The sequence below is a fragment of the Calidris pugnax genome, unplaced genomic scaffold (assembly GCF_001431845.1).
Source record: "Calidris pugnax isolate Ruff unplaced genomic scaffold, ASM143184v1 scaffold174, whole genome shotgun sequence".
NCBI classification, from domain to species: domain Eukaryota; kingdom Metazoa; phylum Chordata; class Aves; order Charadriiformes; family Scolopacidae; genus Calidris; species Calidris pugnax.
The window spans coordinates 1,560,990-1,575,823 of record NW_015090907.1 but is presented as its reverse complement, the minus strand read 5'-3'; the positions used below and the strand labels follow the sequence as shown (position 1 = coordinate 1,575,823).

Here is a 14,834-nt window from a genome sequence, read left to right as displayed (position 1 = left end):
CCCCGCCCCCGCTCCCGCCTCCGCCTGAGGCGCCTCCGGGCCAGTGCCGTCACTTCCGCCGCCGAGCGCGCTGCTTCCGGGAGCGCTGCGGCGGGGGGGGGGCAGGAGGCGTGGGGCCGCCGCTGCCATGTCCGCTGCGGGACGTGCTCCCGGGCCCGGCTCCGGAGCCGCCTCTCGGTAAGAGCCCGCTGAAGGAGGCCCAACCGCGCGGCGCGGCCTCAACCAACCCTGAGCGCGCTTCTTCCTCCTACGGAGCCGCCGGCGCCGCTCCCCCTGCTTTGGGCCGGGCCGGGGCCCAGGGAGCCCGCGGGGGCGCAGGCGGAGGCGGTGGGGACGAGGCGTGAGTGAAGCCTGTGTTCCCGTCCCGTCTCCCCTCCGAAGATGAGTCTGAGGAGAGGCTGCAGGCGGCGGCCGGGGCAGGAGCGGTGGGGCCGGGTCGGACCCCGGGGCTCAGCATCCCGGGGAGCGCTGGCCCCACAGCGCGGCGGGGTGTTCCCAGCAGCCTCGGTGCCTCTGCGGCTGCTGCCCGGCCTCGGAAGAGCTGGGAAACAGCCAAAAGGTGCAGAAAGACACTAACTGACTCCTTTAGCATAGCTGAGGTAGTGAGGAGTGGCTTGGGGGGATGACTGGGGAAAAGGACTCTCTGGGCGGTTGGGGACCGGCGTGCCCAGGCCTTAAAGCCGGGACCAGCTGCAGTTGGTGCAAGGCAACTCTGCTCCTGCTGCGCTGGCGTTGTGAGGAGACAGTTCCACATACCTGCACTTTGTAGTCCTTGGATGGGTGTAGTGGCTCACGCAGGCGCTTGCATGGACAGGTCCCAGAGGATGCATTTGGGCTTGGCAGGGCCATGGTCAGTTGGGCTTCACAAGCTGTGCTGGACCTGGATCGGCTCTGCGGGGTGTTCCTGGTTTTGGGAGTGCTGTGCAGAGCTTTACGTGGAGCCAGCTCAAGCACAGCTTGCCTTGTTAGTTTGATTTCTGCACCACATGGTATGACTAAATTGTTGCCAGACTAGAGGTAGTCTTTGATGCAACATAGCTGTAGTAATTCAGGTGGGAGCATCGTACAAAAAAGTCTTGGTGGACTTCGTTTTCAGTAGGGAGGTAGTTTTACTTCAGCTTCTGTGATACACTTAATCTGTAGGATAGTAACTTCCAACTGGTAATGAAAAGTAAACCATACTGATTAAGATAAGATTTTTGTTATTATATCTGCCTCTGTTGTTTGGTTTCCTTCAATTTTGTCTGTTGCAGGTTATCTTAACTTCCTGATACTGAATAAGATAGGTTTTGTTGAAATTCATGTGCCTCAAGTCACTGTTTTCATAATAAACTACTTTTAAAAATGCATGAAGATAGTGGCTTCCTCAGCCTGCAAAACCACTGACCTATCAGTCTGTACCTGTCACGTTTTGGTTTTTTTTATATTGCATCACAGTGCGATACTTCTTACTTGTGCAGTTCTGCAATCCAGTTTTTTCCATGCAAACAGAGATATGGGGGTACATTCTCACTGCTCTGTGTCCAAAGGGGAGCTGAGGTTCAGGTCTCACGGTTTCCATGCCTTAGAATTACTGCACAGTGTCTTTCTGCAGCTTTCGCTTCCCTCTCGGCTCTTCCAGGCCACCTCAGCAGCAGTTGTGGCACCTTGGGAACTGTGTATTGTCAGGTTGTGTGACAAATTTGATTGAAAAACTGGCACTTCCTCGTTGCAAATGTATGCCATAGCTGTAATAATTCTTGAGTAATTGGTGACTTTGGAAGGATTTATAGCATTTCAAAACTTTGTCCTGTGAATACCCAGATGTTGGATGAGTTTTAAATTGAGTATGTCAGAGTATACTTTATTACCATGTTTTGTGTTCATGGGTTGGAGTGCCTTTACAGCAGATTAATGAATGAGTTCCTAGCTTTCGTGTACCAAACTAGATAAAATATACTCAAATATTTTAATTGAATGAAAAACCTAGCAAGTAGTGTGTTCCTGTATGCAAGACAAATTGAGTTGTGTGTAAACATTCGAGGCTAAAAGCGGATAATATGTCATTGTGGACATGAGTAACTTGGTGCCTGTTTTCTTAGTTGTCAAAAGTAGGATTTTATTTTTTCTCTCCCCGGTGCTTTTTTTTTTTTTTTTTTCTTATAAGTGCTCCTAGAAAATGGATGCTTGTTAAAACTTGTGCTGGGTCTGCAAAACCCTGTGATTGAAAAAGGAGCTGTTGGGATGGAAATGTACAGGAAAGCTTTGAGGCCTTAAATGGAATCGTGTCAGGATTTACCACTGGCAGTTTCTGTACGATCTCACACTCAGTGGTGTCTACAGACAGTGCACCCGCAGACAGCATTGTCTCTTGCAGCAGCTCCTGACTCTGTCACCTAAACCATCACCTGTGGCACACACTGGGTAGTCATAAGTTGAGGAAGGTCTTTTTCAGCTTTTTCTTGCTTTGTCTTATCCTCAACTTAGTCTCTTTCTTTCATCCTGATTTGTCTGGAAGCTTTTCCTTTGATTGGTTAAAGGTCAGCAAAACAAGCATCTCCTCAGCGGTGGCCCCTCTCCAGCAGTGATTCAAGGATAGTTCATGTGGATGCTGTGACCGGAGACACTCAGTACCTGAGGGTGTAACTTCATCCTTTCTTCCTTCTTGCAGCCGCCTCTAGAGCTTCAGCGAAGGTGGTGCTGCAAGGGCTCAGCTCTCCTAATGTCTTACTCAAACCCCGTGTCTAGGAGAGAGCTGTGGGCAGAAGACACAGCATGTCATGGCAGGCTCTTCAGTGTATGGTGTTATTTTGAGCCACACCAGTTATTGCTGTCTTGCCTTTTCCAGGTTATCACCAATCCATCCCATAACTGGTCAATATAACTAGAAAACAAGCTTTGTATTTAGAAAAATAATTTAGTATTGTGGTGAAGCTGATTGGGAACTTTTTCCATCTCTTAGTTAAACTGCTGGGGTTAAAGGTATGGCTAGTCTGATTTCAGAGGTGACTGAACAGTTCTTCAGTCTGCAGAAGATGAGTCTCTTCTGAGTTGAGACCCGTCTGCAGAGCTGTTCTCACATCCCAGAAGCTTCCTGCTGAGCCTTGAAGTTTGTGATGTTTGTGTTTGAATACTGGTAGTCTTGTTTCTCTGAGAGTCACCAACCGGAACACAACATAAAGTATATTGCAGGTTTAAACCTTGGGTGATGGTTCATATTTCTATAAATATCTTACTATCATATGTAATTCTGTTTTATAGATTTTACAAATCAGTCTCATAGACAGAAAAGACTAAATGTCTGTCACAAATTTTTTGCCCTATTCTATTTGATGCAGCTTAAAAAATTCTTCCTTAAATACGATTGACTTAAGTTGATCAGGTAGGAAAAATGCATAGGATAGTTTGAAAAAGTAGGTGATTAATTATTCTTCAAATCAGAAAAGTGGCAGCTGTTTTTGACTCCACATGGAAGTATTCTGAAGTAGGCTCGATAACTGTTTTCCTACCAGAATTTCCCCCTGCTGCTTTTTTGATAAAGGCATAGTTGTTCTCTGGTTTCTCCATATTGGGGGAAAATACTGCCACATAAAGCAACCCCATGCATTCAAGGCTTCGAAAGTTAACAGAAGTCTGGTCCCATTTTCAATATGTCTGATGTTTTGTTCAATACCTTTATAAGAGCTCTTGAAACTTCAGAAGTCATCGCCTTGAGTATTCTGTGTACTTTAAATCACTGTTTCCTGTCCATCCAGAATTCTTGGGGGTATAGGGAAGGAAGCTGGCCTTTCTAGAAGATAAAGGGACTGAAAAATAACAGGGACGACTTTTTTTCCTTTGTTAGCTTGGCTTGTATTCTGGAGAAGTATAAAGACATGTGAGGTTTAGTTTTTCTTTTTCTGTGAAGTAGTTAGCTCTCATGCCAAGCCTGCTGCTACGCTGACCTTTCTGGATATGAGAAAAAAATAATTCTTCTGGCTTAAAAAAAAAAAAGTTACAAAATTCTCACTCTTGCATGACTTGAAGAAAGCCAGAAAGTCCCCATGAGTCAATGATGCCACTGCTGTCAGCATTTTAAAATAAGATAGCAAAAGTAGTTTGACAGTTCTCTGAATTATTAGTCTGTGTAGTAGCTTTCTAGGACCTAAAGAATTTAACTTTATGTTGAAGAAAAAACAGCACCAAGTTCTGGAGTAAGTTTCTCTAATCTCTGAATGAAATTACTGTTTTTGTGGATGCTGTTATAATAAACAGATATAATTGGTGTTTACTGGTAGTGTTAGTTCTCATTGAACTACTACCAGTGTAAGAATCCAGTGTAAGTCATGCAGCTTCTTTTTCCAATGGGGGAAGTAAAAAGTGGAGTAGCTGAAGAGAGTTTTTGGCAGATACCATTGGTTGGGATAGGCCTATGTCAAAGAAGACAGCCCTTTGGGGAAATCTTGATGTTGACTGGCTTTGGAGCGAAAAGGCAGCAGAAAATACCATGGACTGTTCTTTCTCAAAGGTTACCTGTTACATATGGTAAGTAAAAAGATAGTAATTCTTGGGCTCTCATTTAGCCTAAAGGCGTGTGTCGTCCTGCTCGTTCTGGAGTCACTTGCTGGGCCCCTGGCTGCCCAGGGGATGGGCACACAGTCGCAGGGACAGGGCCACCAGGGCTCTGGGAGCTGCAAAAATGAGTTGTGCCTGCATTCCTTCCCAGTTGCAGTTGTCAAATAGAACTGATTGTAACTTAACAGAGTGTAGGGTTAAACAGTCTGCAGTAGTTACAGCTACAGTAGTAGCAGTAAGGTTACAGCTGCAGTAGTTCGTATAACGTCATTCACTCTGCAATTGGTGTCAGCTAAAATTAAAATGCACAATATTATCCCCTGCCACAACTCAACCAATTACAAATTACAAACTTGGTAAAACAACGACCGGGTCATTCATCTGTCCACATGCATTTTGTGTTCTAGATTTTCTGCAAACATCAGAAACTTCAGAACACACAGTGCTGTTTTTGCTGGCATTTATTTGTTGCCTGGTTAGGGATTAATTCTCAATGACAAGGTCTGAAGAAAATGTATTTATAGCAATAAAGATATCTTCATGATCTTGCTTGCTTCCTCCTGGAAACAAGCAACGTTTCCACATACCAGAAGGTTAGAGGACCTGGTTTACGTGATGCCTGAAGCAGTGTAATTAATTCTCTTTATTTTGTTGTTTGGTTTTTGTTTTGTTTGGTTTTTAAGTATTGACCAGAGAAAAACACACACAGGGTGTAGAAAGGTGCAAACACAAACTTAGAGTCTCCTCTTGTGACTGCAGTTATGTGAGCTGTGAAGTCTCAAGCTTTTCTTTGTCTCGTCTCCTCTTTTTTTTTTTTTTCCCTAGAAGCTGTAGGTCTGGAAATGCAGTAAGTTAAAAAAAAAAAAAAAGGAAGAAAACCAAAGAACTCCCCCAAAACCCGTTTGATGGCCTCAATGCCTCTCCATCAACTCCTGTTGACTGTTCTGTTGTTCTTTGTAAGATTTGTACTTACCGTTTGGCTGAGAGCCTTTGGACCAAAAGCAATCCCAGACAACATTTCTTATGCTATTAAAAAGTCAGAGCTTTTCTGCTGTTTTTCCTTTGTCCACATCTTTGGTATGTGTTGTCCTACTGCTTCAGGGCCTTCAAATGATTTTTCTGTGCATGTAGCAGAAGTTGAATGTGCGTTAGGTGACCCTCTGGTGTTGCTGCTTGTGAATAAACCCAGAGGGTCACTAATTGCTGTAGTGAGCAGTAATCTAGGTTGGGTTACTGAGTGCACTGCTCTGCTATGGTTAGAAGAAGACTTGGAAGAATGCAGGGAGCAAAAGCTTGCTTTCTTTGTAGTAAAGAAAAGGTTTCAAGTAGGACGGGTTCAAAGACTGAAAGCTTGTGTCACCACAATTTCGTTGACTAGAAATATATTTTTGTTTTCTGGAGAAGAGAGTTGTTAATTGGACTGAGTCACTGTTTTCAGAAGTTAGTATAGTATAGAGTACTGTTGAACTGAAAATATTTTGTATGGGCTAAATATAAAGTTATGTAATGACTAGACTAGCAGTTAGATAATTCAAATAAATAATGGCATGAAAGAGAAAAAAAGAAATGAAAATAGATGGAAAGACAACAGGGCAGAGAAAGATCTATTTTTCACTGTGAATGTTTTGTTGTCCTGGCTGCATTATCTTTTGGGGATCGTGTAGAAACTTAGTACTATATTTGTGCATTTTTTTCACAGCTATATTTGTAGCTTTTTTTTCTGATTGTCCTAGTCTGGAGCATAGGTAAGCTAGAAGCATTCACGGTAAATAAAATAATAGCCCCTTCTCTTCCTTAAAAAATTATGCAAGACATACTCAGGGGGCTCAAAGGGTTCTTAGGTTGCATGTGAGTTGGTCACTGGTGGCACATGTTAATTATGATTCATACTGAAAGAGAATTGGGAGAAATAGGACCTGCAGGGTAGATTTGGAAAAACAGTTACGCATTTCTTTGTGAAAATTGTACCTAGCAGAGGTGATGCTTCCGTTTGTGAGATGTTCATTTGAAACTTGACTGACCTCCCAAGAGCAGAGAGGGAGAAGGATTTTGCCGGTGACCTGTAGCAAGAAGCAACAAGTCTTTTACCATCTACGTCTGCATTTCTTTGATACCCATTAATAGTGCTGTAATGCCAATTGTAAGTTTTGGGGTTGTTGAATTACAAATGGAACCTGTTTGTTCTTGTTTGGGTGATTCGTGACACAATAGTATTAACTAGTTGTAGATACTGTAACCATATCCGTTATTGTCAATGTTACTAGAGGTGTTCTTTTAGTGGTGATTACGGGGCACTGCTCCCCCGGTTACACTCTGTGCTGTAACAGGCGTCTCTGAGACACGGTGGAAGGAGTCCTTCCCAGGGCACTGGGGTAGGGTCTGTAGTGGGAGACGGGCACTGTGCATGAAAGACTTTTGTAACGGGTAATAGCATTACAAATACGGGAAGAGAGAAGCACTCTTTGGTCTGTATGGGTGGAAATCCTAGACCTTAGATACACTAGTAGGATTATACTGGCAACCCCTGGATCGGGGCAGTGATGGTGGTCAGGAGCCAGTAGGTAAGATCAAAGAAGCTGCAAGTTTGGGAGAATTGTAGTGGGAGAGTTCAGCTACTGGACTGAGACCAGTTCTGTGCCTCATCAGGAGGCGAGGTAGAGAGAACACTTTTCTAATGCAATAAATGGCTGCTTGTATGACAACCAAGTTTAAACTGACAAGAGAAGCTGCTTTTTGGAGTGTTGTGGTGTGTAGTATCTACTTGAAGCTAGTAGTGGGATGGCTTATAGCAACCACAGTACAATTAAATATAACTGAGTAGAAGGGGACAGCAGTGGGGCCGCCAGAGCTGGAGAGCACTGGGAGGAGGTGTCTCCCCAGAGCAGAGCAGAGGAGCAGAATCCTCCCCTTCGACCTGCTGGTCACACTGCTGGGGATGCAGTCCAGGGTGTGGGTCGTTTCTGGGCTACCAGCACACATTGCCAGCGTGTGTGGACCTTCTCATCCACCAGCACCCCCAAGTCCTTCTCCTCAGGGCTGCTCTCCAGCCATTTTCCACCCAGCCTGGATTTGGGCTTGGGTTTGCCCTGACCCAGGTGCATGACCTTGCACTTGACCTGGTTGAACTTCATGAGGTTCACACAGGCCCACCTCTCCAGCCTGTCCGGGTCCCTCTGGATGGCATCCCTTCCATCAATCGTGTTGACTGCACACACAGCTTGGAGTGATCAGCAAACTTGCTGAGGGTGTGCTCCATCCCACTGTCCATGTTGCCAACAAAGATGTTAAACAGCACCGCTCCCCATACTGACTCCTGAGGAATACCACTTGTCACTTTGCTTGACCTCCCATATGCTTCATTTTTGAGCTTTGGCAGAAGTTCATTGTCCATCCAAAGTTGTGCATCCATCCAAATGTTCTGCTCATTTTCCTGCATTTTGGGACGGACTGTTCTTGGGGGGAAGCTGTCCTTGAGGATCAGCCATCAATGTGGGCTGTGTTGCTCCTTCAGGCCCTCCCGTACTACCGTACCTGCCAGATCAGTCTTCTGAACAAACTGGAATCTGGCTATTCATTCTGTTACTTGTCATCTTCACTTCTGGGATCTTGAACTTTTACAGCGTCACATCACTACATGAAAAAAATTGCCTTTGATGCGTTGAGAAACCTAGCTTTTGTTCACTCCACCACATTGCTCTGACAGAGGATATTGGGGTGGTTGAAGTCACTCTTGCAAATGGTGGTCTGTGATCACCGGGTTTCTTAAGCTCTTTAGAGATGGCTTCATTCACTTCTCGACAGAGGACGTGTAGTGGACATCTACCACAATATTCCACTTTTTTGACTACCCTTATTCTGGCTGTGCAAGAGGTCTGTACATTGTCCCATAGCAGAGCTGGTTTGTCTGAGACTTTTTGTCCCCTACGTAATGGTCTTCCCCGACAAACCTAGTTGAAAGCCCTCTAACTTGATTAGCAAGACCAGGGAGCAGAGGACAGTGCTTAGTGGTCACTTCAAAGACTGGAGAAGAGACAGCACTATAGTACACTTAATGTTCATGCTTAGGTTGGTTCTGTCTGGCATTTTCATCTCTGATCAGAGAAATGAATGACCAGGGAAATCTCCAAGTTATTGATCCTGCTGAAGTTTTTGGTCATAAAAAGCCACACCAAAGGCAGAAGAATGTTGCCAAGCTGAGGGATCAAAAAGGTGTCAGAAGAGCTTCAGTGTAGATGATTTTAGGAGAAATTAAGGTAATTAGCATAAATATGGTTTAGATTGCTTTCCCTAAATTAAGAGTAATTTGTGTAGGGAAAAGCAAGCTAAACCATATCTATGTACCGCTGGCCTCAGGACAGGCAGTTGCTACTCCAGGAGGAGAACCTGAGGATGGTAACAGTCCCTTGAAATGATTACTCGGTGTCAGTGGCAGCCAAACAAAAAGCCAAGGGTGTTGGCTGTCATTAGGAAGGGTGTTGAAAACGAGAGAGATGTTGTTTTACTGCTCTGTGGTAAAGCTGTGATTGCAGCCACATCTCATGTTCTATGTGCAGTTCTGGTCGTGGTGTCTCAGAGGGGAGCAGGAGCTGTAGGGAATGGAACCTCATGGAGAGAAGCTGAAGCCTGGGACTGATTTGGAGAGAGAATGTAATCAAGATGTACAGAATGCTGAAGGCAGGGGATGTGCTGAAGGCGGAGCTGCTCACCCAATCCTGCCATGGGAGGACTGAAGGCACTCAGAGACTCCTTGCTGTAAAAGTGCCCAGAAATGGTGTATGCGGCTGGTTGGGAGCTGCCGCCGCGGCCGGCTCAGGAGGGAGCGGGCAAAGTGGTGGGGAACAGGTCTGTGAGTGGCTGTGGAGGGGGCAGGGGGGTCCCCGCTGCGGTCCCATGGCTGCGGCCGCTGGCAAGGTGTGCGGGGTGGGGAGAGGGGCCAGGCTCCCCCAGTCCCTGCCGCGGCTGCTGGAGCCAGCCAGCTGGGGTGTTCTGTCCTCCCGCCTGCCTCTGCCAGCAGGACTGATGCTGTGTGGAGCAAATGGTGTCATAAATATGTTTAATTAAAAGCAGTGACTCTTACTGAGTGGCTGAGAGCTAAACACCATCATTTAAACTGTTTTCTTCCCCAGTAAAAAATCTCAAATACCCACTACTTTATTCTTTAATTTTTTGAGCAGGTTACTCTAGCAACTGTTGTTGCTAAGACACAAATAGCTACAGATGTTCTCAGAACTGATTGCACCGTGATAAATACCATGGCTGCCCCTAATGCAAAATAACAAAAGAAATAAGTAAATTTACTGTAGTCACAACCTTTTTAATAAAATCATGATGAAAGTTGAGTACTGAAACAGTTTATTCCTAATAGAACTATAGACTAATGTCCTGGTAGCCCGTGGTGGTAGCTGTATGACTTTGATATGTATTAGTGAAATCTTTTATTGAAAATAAAGTTTAGAGGTGCATAATGTAAATAATTCCTTTTTTGTGGTTAATATGATGCAGATTTGCTGCCTGACTGACAGGGGATTAAGAATTGCAGTCTTTTGTTCAGGAGATTTCCTAATCTATTTGAATAGGTTTGAAGTGGCTTCTAGAAATTAAAGGCAGTATGCTCTGCTGTTTGAAAGTTTGTTTTAAAAAGCTTTTAAGACAAACAGCTTCCCCCCTGCCCCTCCAGAGCTGCAGCTCTAGAGATTTGCCACCCGCTTATCAGTTATCTAAACACAAAAATGTACGCGAGCCTCAATTTACTGGGTATCATCATTTGTGGTCTTCGGGCGAAAAATCCGATGTCTCAGTGCAAGTTGAATCCTCACAAACAGAGGAGGTAATTGACTTTTCTACTTTTTCTTATGTTTACAGAAATTACTGTGCTTTAGTTTGTAACTAAAAGGTTAATAGCAGTTTTGTGTTCTTGTGCCATGTGAGCTGTGCATGTTAGACCTATCCAGGAGAAATTGCCGACTTGTTTCTGGGCTTAGTGGGAGTTGTTTTTCCCGGATGAAGTTGTTATTTCCAAATTTTCCTTTTGTGAAAACAGTTCTTTTCCCCATTAAAAATTTCCCTGCTGTGTTTCAAAATCAAATTTAACAGAATTGCATAAGAACTGGGAAACCAAGCTGCATTTGTATCATTGTTCGAGAAAAGTGAACTGCAGACAGCCGTAACTTTGATAATCTTTCAAGGGTTTAAAAATAATGTGAAAATTCCTATTAATGAAATTAGGCATTGCTTCGGGTAAAACTATATTTGTATTACTACATTTAATTTCAGTAATTTTTTCAGTTTATAAATGCTGCACTTTTTTTTTTCATTTTAAGATTATGAAATTTTAATCAAAGGGTGATTTTTCAATCCTACAGGGCTGTGTTTACGGGCTTGTTATGGCCACTCATACCTTCAAAAATAGGGCATAAAATCTGCCTTCCCCGTGACTTTCACAGTGTTTTATTCTGAGTCTTCCCCGGTTAACACAGAAGGGAAGAGAGAGCACGGCTAGAGAGCGGTAAACAATCCCGCAGATGTAATGGCAAAGGTTTATTCTTTGGTATTCCTCACTGTATTTTGCAAATATCCGTGTGTGTATCTGGGTGTGTGGGTGTGTGCGTGCAGAGTGAGAAAAAGCAAAGAATAGCAGAGTATAAATCTCTGCTGTGATATCCGCTGGATTTGTTAAAGATAGGAAATCAGCAGATTGGCGTGTAGCACAGCTTTCATTCATCAACTCTATTCTGTTGTGGTTTTTTTTTCTAAACGACTGCTCCCTACTGCTGCAAAAGAAAAATAGTAGAGAACTGTACTTACAAAAGGCGGGGATTTAACAAAACAAAGCTTGAAATATGGTGCCTTGAGGATGGATTTTAGAGGGAATTTTTAAGAATTGTTTTGGAGAGCAAGACTGTTGTCTGAGGTTTGTTGATAGTATTAGAAAGAAGTATTTGCGGCTATCACGGTTTGAAGTTGGGAACCTGACTTCCTTTTCCCTCTTACACATTTGTATTTTCAAACACTGGAGTAATGCACCAGTTCTCATCTGCTTGGCCTGCATGGGTTGACTAGCAGATACTTAATGTGCAGCCTTAAAATGGTATTTATAAATTAACTTGTGGGAAGGAGATCATCCCTTGTGTTACTTGCAGGCCTCCTTGCGAAAGCCAATGATTTGTATTAAGTATTTCATTCTTCGATGGAGGCGGAAAGCTAGATGGGCCCTTCCTCTTCTGCACCTTTCTTTGCATGCCACTGGAGTTGCATTGGCGTACTAAATATTGTGATTCTCTTTTCTTTAAAGTATCCATGAAGTTCTTTGAGTTTGTATTCAGACTCACCTGCAAGAACATTTCACATACCCAGGCATCCATTTACATGCTCGTTTTGTTTGTGTCATTGTGATGCAACTTCATGGAGAATTGCCATTATCCTGTTTTTGCCTGAAGGAAAGAAAAATGAAGTTTAGTACACAAATTTGTTCAATTCCTGACAGCTCCTTAAGGGGCTGTTTTGTGACACAAACCAACTAGGAGCCAGGCTGATACTGTCATTTCTTGTGATCTTCAATCAAGCTGTTGAAAAACAAAATGGGAGATTCTTCAAAACTTTGGAGAATGCCTGTTTTTGCCAAACACTCATGAGAGATCCTACAGGAGCAGGCAGCAGGCTGGGTTTGCTTGCTCGGTGTTGGCAGAATGCTAGTTTGGCTATGCCAAATACAGAGTTGGAAATATTTCAGCTGCTTGGCTGATGAAATATTATCACAGTTGGATATGGGAATGCAGAGACATGCGAAGGATAAAATTGTAAAGAAACTTCCCTGAGGAACAAGGAGGTTCCACAGGGAACCAAGTGCACATGGGTCACGGCAATCCTAAGCACAAATCCATGCTGGGTGGAGAATGGCTGGAGAGCAGCCCTGAGGAGAAGGACTTGGGGGTGCTGGTTGATGAGAAGCTCAACACACCCCGGGTAATGTGCGCTGGAGCCCAGAAATGACCTGCATCCTGGACTGCATCCCCAGCAGCGTGGCCATCAGGTCAAGGGGGGGGATTCTGCCCCTCTGCTCCATTCTGGGGAGACACCTCCCCCCAGTGTTGCCTCCAGCTCTCGGCCCCACCAACAGCAGAAGGACATGAACCTGTTGGAGCGGGGCCAGAGGAGGCCCCGGAGATGCTGGGAGGGCTGGAGCCCCTCTGCTGGGAGGACAGGCTGAGAGAGTTGGGGGGGTTCAGCCTGGAGAAGAGAAGGCTCCAGGGAGACCTTAGAGCCCCTTCCAGTCCCTCAAGGGGCTCCAGGAAAGCTGGGGAGGGGAGCCATAGGTTGAGGAAGGACATTTTTTAACTGAAATGAGAGAATGAGATGAGATCTGGGGAAGAACTTTGCTGTGAGGGTGGTGAGACCCTGGTCCAGGCTGCCCAGAGAAGCTGTGGCTGCCCCATCCCTGGAGGGGTTCAAGGCCAGGTCGGAAGAGGCTTGGAGCAACCTGGTCTGGTGAGAGGTGTCCCTGCCCAGGGCAGGGGGTGGGACTGGATGGTCTTTCAGGTCCTTTCTAACCCAAACCATTGTATGATATTCATACGCCTGCTCAGACTCTGGTGTCGAGGGGCAGGCATCGCCACTGGTGTGGGAGATGGCTGATACTTTGTGTATTCTGTCTGAAGGTTAAAACTTAATTTATAAACCATTGGAATAAAAAGCACTGGGTAGCTCTGCATTGCATAGTAGCATCAGTATGTGTCTCTTCTCTGATCACTTTTTGTATTTATTTCTTGCAATGTTTTAAATTAAATTAAAAAAAAAGGTAGGGGATGGACCCACCACATCCCACAGTGCCAAGTTTTGCTCTTCTCCAGAAGAAGTGGTTTGTCACATGGTGAGTGGCCTGGAGTAAAAGCATATTGCAAGGAAAAACCAATCTCCGGTTGGCAATGGCTTGGATCCCTTTGGCTGCGTTCTCTGATTCTGTGTGTGTGTGTTGTGGGACACTTAGACTCTGCTGCTGCTGCTTAATTCATATATTCATTGCTGTTCATGGTAAGGTGCTGGCCCTTGAGTAAATACAGAGTGGAAATAAGTATATAGATTACATTACGTGCATAGAAAACATTTATTTTAACTTTCTATTTAATAAACCTAATTTTATTACACTAACTAAAGCTGTTCTTAGGGAAATAGTGGCTATTTTAAAGTAACGTAAAACCATATTCACACAGCTTTTTTTTCTAAGCAGTATAATTACTGCCTGTTGCTTTTATCACAGTATGCTTGACTTTAATTATTTGCAGTTTAGGAGAAGAACTGTTCCTCAGCCGAAATCTTATATTCCAAGGCAAGGCAGATGGGCTTGAAAAGAACAGAATGAAAGCAAATAGCAGCCTATCCTGATGCTAATAGCGGGGAGCTTTCAGAAATTATATCCCTAGTATCTAGTCTGAGAGAGTCTGACCAAGATAGAAATCACGTTTTAGGATTTTTAAAACGGGATTTAGTGCAAGAAACTGTACATATCTTGTCAGGGCTTTTGACAGGGAATGACTGGCGTAGTGATCCTGTGCAGAACAGGAGGCAGGCAACTGCTGTGTGTGGTTCTGCAGTCCATTCCTTTGCTTTGATGCCTTCTGTTTTGGAGTTTAGATAATGTGTCTCCACAAATTGAGCAAGCAAAATAAAACCACGTGCAGAACACCTGTCCTTAATATTTTACATTGTTGGTGTTCTGCGCAAGTTGGAATTAAACTAGGATGGGTTTCAAAACAAGTCCAGATTAAATAAAAAACGTTAATTCAGATATTACAAGATAATTTTCATCAGGTGAATAAAGAAAACCACCCCATAATGGGAGAAAAGTGTGGTGTTTTGACGGTTTTCAGAAGTAGAGCACTTAATTCATTTTTCTGAATGTTTATTTCGTTGCTGCAACTCATTTGCTGGGTCGTTGCATGCCCAGTTACGTTTTGTACCGGGTTTCTCATTCTCGAGCCCGGTGCCCCCCCCCAAATATTCTCACCTCTGGAATCTGCTTCTCAGACCTCCCCCTCGGAAAGAAAAAAAGAAATAGACATATAGATGGAGAGAGTGAGGGAACCCCAGCTGCCCCCGGTGCGGTTAATCCCCGCCGTCTCCCCCCGAGGCCGCGGTGCCGGTGCCCGCTGGGGAGCGGGGCGGCCGCGGGGGCGAGCGCGGGGCGGTGGGCTGGGGGGGACTGGGGGCACCAGGGGCTGCGCCCACCTCCCCTCTTGCCCTCTCTTATGGTTTTAAAATGCTCCACGATAGAAACTGTGGGATAAACTTCTCTGAAGCACAGTTGC

General features: G+C 44.7%; 1 protein-coding gene across 2 annotated transcripts in view; it reads left to right on the top strand.

The window, feature by feature from the left end:
• Nucleotides 1–52: 52 nt before the first annotated feature.
• EYA3 (EYA transcriptional coactivator and phosphatase 3) overlaps nucleotides 53–14,834 on the top strand; it is a 62,287-nt gene continuing 47,505 nt past the window's right edge. For both annotated transcript variants that reach the window (XM_014949182.1, XM_014949181.1), the window contains exon 1: nucleotides 53–177. The gene's annotated coding sequence lies outside the window, so the exon portion shown is untranslated. The remainder of the gene's footprint in view (nucleotides 178–14,834) is intronic.